This window comes from Martes martes, assembly GCF_963455335.1.
Source record: "Martes martes genome assembly, chromosome: 9".
In the NCBI taxonomy this organism is placed as follows: domain Eukaryota; kingdom Metazoa; phylum Chordata; class Mammalia; order Carnivora; family Mustelidae; genus Martes; species Martes martes.
In genome coordinates this window covers 34,519,088-34,525,142 of record NC_137896.1, presented here as the reverse complement: position 1 = coordinate 34,525,142, position 6,055 = coordinate 34,519,088, and positions in this window count along the sequence as shown.

The window sequence follows — 6,055 nt, the reverse complement described above, 5'->3', positions numbered from 1 at the left end:
TCAGGCTGAATCTAACTTTCTCTTCCTTAGGTCCTCCCCCTATTTATTGGTATTCATCATGTCCTGAAAAGTCTCTTCTGGGAGCATTCCTGCAATAAAGCAGTTACATAAGAGTTTCCATCTCAAGCTCTATTTCTAAGGAGCTCAACTACAACTCTGTTTTATTAACCTATTTTAATTCTAGAAGAAGTTGGGTTAGGCTCTTGAAACAAAAAAAGTTAACATTTGGGCACTATAATTAATATGGCTGGAATTAAGTGACTATTTTCATAGTGAAAGGGGTAATGTTCATCTTTCTCTGATTACCAGAAACTAGATAAAGAAAATGTCTCTGTGTTTAAATCACTTCAACTGACAGTCTGAAAGTGATTCTGCTTCAACAAACCTTTACCCTTCTGATTGTCTAGGTCTGGATCTCCATCCCTGCACCTTCTTTTGGTTTACCTTGCCCCTAGAGACTGAAGGAGGGTTAAAAGCAAGTCGCTTGGGGCGCCTGGGTGGCTCAGTGAGTTAAGCCTCTGCCTTCGGCTCAGGTCATGATCTCAGGGTCCTGGAATTGAGCCCTGAATTGGGCTCTCTGCTGAGTGGGGAGCCTGCTTCTCCCTCTCTCTCTCTCTCTCTGCCTGCCTCTCTGCCTACTTGTGATCCCTTTCTCTCTGTCAAATAAATAAAATCTTTTAAAAAATTAAAAAAAAAAAGTCACTTACCAAGCACTGACTGCATAAACACAAAACTAGAAACCTAACAGATGTAATTCTATTTGATTCTCATGACAGTAGACTGAGGGTCGGATTATTATTCTACTTCACAGAGGATGACATTGAGATTCAAAGACCATTTGTAGCTTGATCCATGGACAGGCAGCTAGTAAATGGCAGAGTGAGGATTCAAATCCAGGTCTGCTGACTACAAAAGCCTCATTTTTTTTTTTTAATTAACTCATAATGTATTATTGGTTTCAGAGGTACGGGTCTGTGGTTCATCAGTCTTATATGACACCCAGTGCTCACTGCATCACATGCCCTCCTTAATACCCATCACCCAGTTACCTCATCCCCCACCCCCTTCCCCTTCAGCAACCCTCAGTTTGTTTCCTGGGATTAAGAGTCTCTTATGGTTTGTCTCCCTCTCTGGTTTTGTCTTGTTTCATTTTTCCCTTTCTTCCCCTATGAGCCTCTGTTTTGTTTCCTAAATTCCACCTATCAACGAGATCATATGATGTCTTTCTCTGACTTATTTCACTTAGCATAACACCCTCTAGTTCTATACACATCGTTGCAAATGGCAAGATTTCTTTTTTTGATTGTTGGGTAGTATTCCATTGTATATATATATATATGCCACATCTTCTTTATCCATCCATCTGTCGATGGACATCTGGGCTCTTTCTATAGTTTGGCTCCTGTGGACATTGCTGCTATAAGCATTGGGGTGCAGGTGACCTTTCGGAGCACTATGTTTGTATCAAAAGTCACATTCTTAACCATTTTTACACAGGGTCAATTTAAAGATAAGGACATGCATGGAAGAGAGTGTTTCCTTTTTTTATTTGAGAGGGTTTCCTTCTACATCTCCATTTCTGCAGCACCGTTGGTGTCCCTTTTCCCATAATGCACCCACCGAGTGCTTCTGCATGTTTTCCATCCACAATTCAATTCATTGAATTGCCTTGAGCACTGGAATAGCCTTACCAGTGCGTTCCCTAGGCTGTAGTTATTAACAGATGCAGGAATCCAAAAGCCCAGTACTTTTCTCCTGTTCTCTATGGCTCTCCATGAGTTAAAACAAAGCTTGGGCTTCACCAGAAAACTCACCCTTATTTGGTTTCCTTCACTTCTCTGTCCTGCTCCCCCCCACCCCCTGCACCCCCTGCACTCCCCAGGGGTCTCCCCGAGAATATTTTCTCAACAAATCACCTGCTCCTGAATTCCTGGCTCAGTGCCTCCCTCTGAGAGAATCATAACAAAGTCAATATACATAAAGGAATAAAACAGACAAATACTAATAAAATCACTTTGGCATTCTAGACTTCCGGATGAACTTGTTTTCCTCAAAGAAATAATTTTGTTGTTTATTGAAAAGTAATACATGCTTATTGTTAAAAAGAAGGATAGTAAATATAAGTTAAAACAATGAAAGTCAATTCAGAATTCTAAAACCCAGAAAAACTACTATTTGAGTATTGCATATTTACAGGTCTGAAATTACATACTACTTATACTGTTTTACTTTTTAAGATATTATTTATTTATTTATTTGGGAGACAGAGCACGAGTGGTGGCAGGATCAAAAGAAGAGGAAGAGGGACAAGCAGACTCCCTGCTGAGTACAGAGCCCAACATGGGGTTCCATCCCAGGACCCCGAGGTCATGACCTAAGCCAAAGTCAGACGCCTACCAACTGAGCCACCCAGGTGCCCCTCTGCTGGTTTTTTTTTTTCTTTATGTCTTTGACATGCTGCTTTTTTGTGTCAGTAAAATTTCCTCTATGAAATATTTTTTAAGCTTATGTAGTGTTCTGTAATGTAGTTTTTGGGGGTGGCACCAAGCCTTCAGGTGATGCTGCTGGTCCATGGACCACTCCTTGATTAGTACTGATGGCTTTCTAGGGCCAACAGAGAACTCTGGCTTTGGTCTGTTTTGGTTTAGTGTTAAACTAGAAATAAACTCAGTTGTTTGACTGTTCCCTCACACAATTCCCATTCAAACATGTTGATGAGTCCTTCAAATGATTACAAACATATATGGGGAAAGAGAATTAATAGGACTTGACATTAATACTTTCTCTCAGTGTACATTTGCAAATGGCTGAAGGTGACACAGAACAATACTGTAGATGCAAGCATTATATTCACTAGGGTGACAGCAGAAAGTTAGACCCTCTGATAGGCTAGGGCTTTCCTTCTTCCTGAATAAAACCATGGGTAAAGCATTCCCCACCATATTCAAGAAATAAAATGTCCTGTAATTATTTGAGGAAACAACATATCTTATTCTCAGGAACCACCTTGAAGGGGGCTTTCACTGGCCAAATCAGGGACAATTTGAACATCAAAGTCATCTTAGTAAGGAATTATAACTCATTAAGGTAAAAAGGAATGCATAAGTCCATACTTATTTAAATACATAAGTTAATGGGGAAGAAAAGATAGTTCTGTCCTGAAGTAGAAAGCCAACTAAGAAATGCAGAAAGAATGATGAAATTAGAAAATCATTATCTTATGACAGCCGTCACTGTAATAACCATTTCAGACAAAAAAATCATGGATGTTAAAGTTAGTAGGTGAAAATTATAGGAGTAACAGGAAATTTATAGAGTTTCATAGTTTCTATTCGTAAGGTAGTAAGTGCAAAGGGAAAAATAATAGCTTTACAGTAGAGAAATACTACTTTACCAGATGGAGACAACTTTAACCAAGAGATTAAAGTTCGCAAAGTTTACATCACATATCAACATCACATGCCTCCCAATATGATGTACTGAGAAGGGCACAATATCACATTGGTGGTATTCCTGCCTAAAATGTATCACTTGAAGCTATCTATCTTGAGGAAACTGAAGACTTCAAAATTGCAGGACACTTTACAAGGTAACTAGCATTCATTCTTCTAATATATCAATGTTATAAAAAAAAAAAAAAAACCACACACACACACAAAGATTGAGGAACTGTTTCAAGTTAAAAAAAGAGATGAGAGAGAGAGGCAACTAATGCAGCCCACAACCTGGGCTTTTCTTTTGCTATAAGGATATTATTGGGACAAATAGCAAAATCTGAACCACATCTGTAGACTAGTTAATTCAAATATTAATTTCCTAATTTTGATAGCAGTAACATGGTTCTGTAAAAGAATGTCTTTGTTTTTTAGAGCTATGTACTGAAGTATTTAAGGTAAGGGACATCAGGTCTTCCACTGACACTCCAATAGTTCAGAAAAAAATTACACACACACATGCACCCACGTATGTGGAGAGAGAAAGAAAGAAAGAAGCCATATGGTTAACATGTAGGTAATCTAGGCGAAGAATATTCAGGAATTCTTTGTAAAATTCTTGCAACTTTTCTGTACATTGGACATTAGCTCAAAACTTCAAAATGATTTAAAATAAACATATACACACAAAACTCATACAACAAACAAAATTTAGTTCTCCGGGCTCCATAATATACAACTTGGAAAAAACTCCAGCTCGAGCTTGCCTCAGGCGGAAGTGGGCCTGGTTAGCTACTGGCTCACTCATCCAGGCTCCTCCCCAGTCACCAGCTCCATTAAAGGCTCTTCACAGGTGGAAAGTGGGGGAGGGGTAGAGCAAGGGGTTTTTGTCATATATGGCTGTCAGAGTTGTAATTTGGTGTCAGTGCCTTTTGCTAAGGCAATCCTAAAGTGAACTCTTTCTGTCAATGGGGCTTTTGTGCCTATTTTTGGAGCTCCTGCCCAGCACTCACTGCATTTCCTGGTGTGGGTGAGGCCTCCCCTCGCTTTTTGCTCAGTAGTACACCTCCAGCAATGTTCAGTTTTATGTCTCAGTTTGGCTAGGTTACAGTACCCAGTTACTCAGTCAAACACTAAGTGTAGGTGTTGTAGTGAAGGAGCTCTGTAGATGGAATTAACATCTACAACTGGTTGACTTTACACAAAGGAGATTATCCTCTATAATCTGGGTGGGCCTGATCCTCTCAGTTGAAAGGCCTTAAGAGCAGAACTGAAGTTTCCCTGAGGAAGAAGAGATTCCTCTCGGGAATGGCAGCGACAGCTCTCATCTAAGAGTTTCCAGCCTGGCCTTCCTGATGGCCTGCTCTGCCAGTCCCACAGTCATGTAAATCAGCTTCTTGCAGTAAATCCCCTTCTCTCTCTCTCTCTCTCATCTATTTCTTTCTATTTATCTATCATCTATCTATCTATCTATCTATCTATCTATCTATCTATCTATATCATCCTCTACCACCTATCTATCCATATTACTGGTTCTATTTCTCTGGTAGAATCCTGACATATCTCTTTTCCAATTATCAGGCTCCTGCCCTAAATCCCAATGGGCAATTGTAAGGTTTCATGGTGGGTCTTTTAAATATCCCCCATCTCCTCCCCACTCCAACACCACCAATACACTTGCCATAAGAAAAAGTCACATATGATACCTGGTCATTCTTTATCATATATACATTTTTTTGGCATCTGTAAATTTTTCTCCAAGTTTCAGCTAGTGTATGAATACCACATGGACTGTTTCTTAATTGCACAAGACCCTGGGGGCACATCGTCCTCGCTGGGGGAATGTTTATTTTATAATAAACAGAAGATAAGGGAATGCGCTTTTAAAATTTTTGCTAGGGGGGTGCTCAAAATCATAACTAGTGCTGTAGCTGTTATCTTAGTCTAGGTTCTTCCAGAAGCAACTTTGAGATAAGTGTTTAGGTATATGTATTTTGGAGGTGATATTGATAAAGATCTGCAGGCTTGGAAGAAATGTGGGAGGACAGAGAAGGGAAGGTGGCCAGTGAAGGGTGTGTTATCAAATTACCACTATGGACAATGTGATCTTAACCTCTTGGGGGAGCTTTAGCAATCAGTAGGAACGCACACTTCCAAACAGTTCAACCAGAGCGGTGAGGGAGCTGGGGTATTAATACACCTTATCTGTCCAGTCTCTGGTTGAGAGCTGCTTCCAGGAGGCTCTCTTTGTCACGTACTTGGGTTCTACCATACGAGTCTAAGTGTCGGAGGCAGCCTTCCAACATCTGCAAGTCAGGCCTGCTTCAATCCCAAAGCAGAGGAGAAAGGGGTGGAGAGCTGGCAGCATCTGCCAGAGATACTAGAGTTTATCTGACCCAAGGTATCAGATACATACCGGTATCTAATATATATGATGGGTATAAGAAACCAACTCCTTCCTCAACAGATTAAAACTACTTCTCTTTCCTACTATTAAATTCTTTTCATCAATTTCCACCAGCATTATATCTTTAGCAAGCATAATGATGTACATCCTGTAAATTTTTTGACAATAATGTTATGTTTATAACCAAAATGCCACTTATTCTACTCATCCTTAA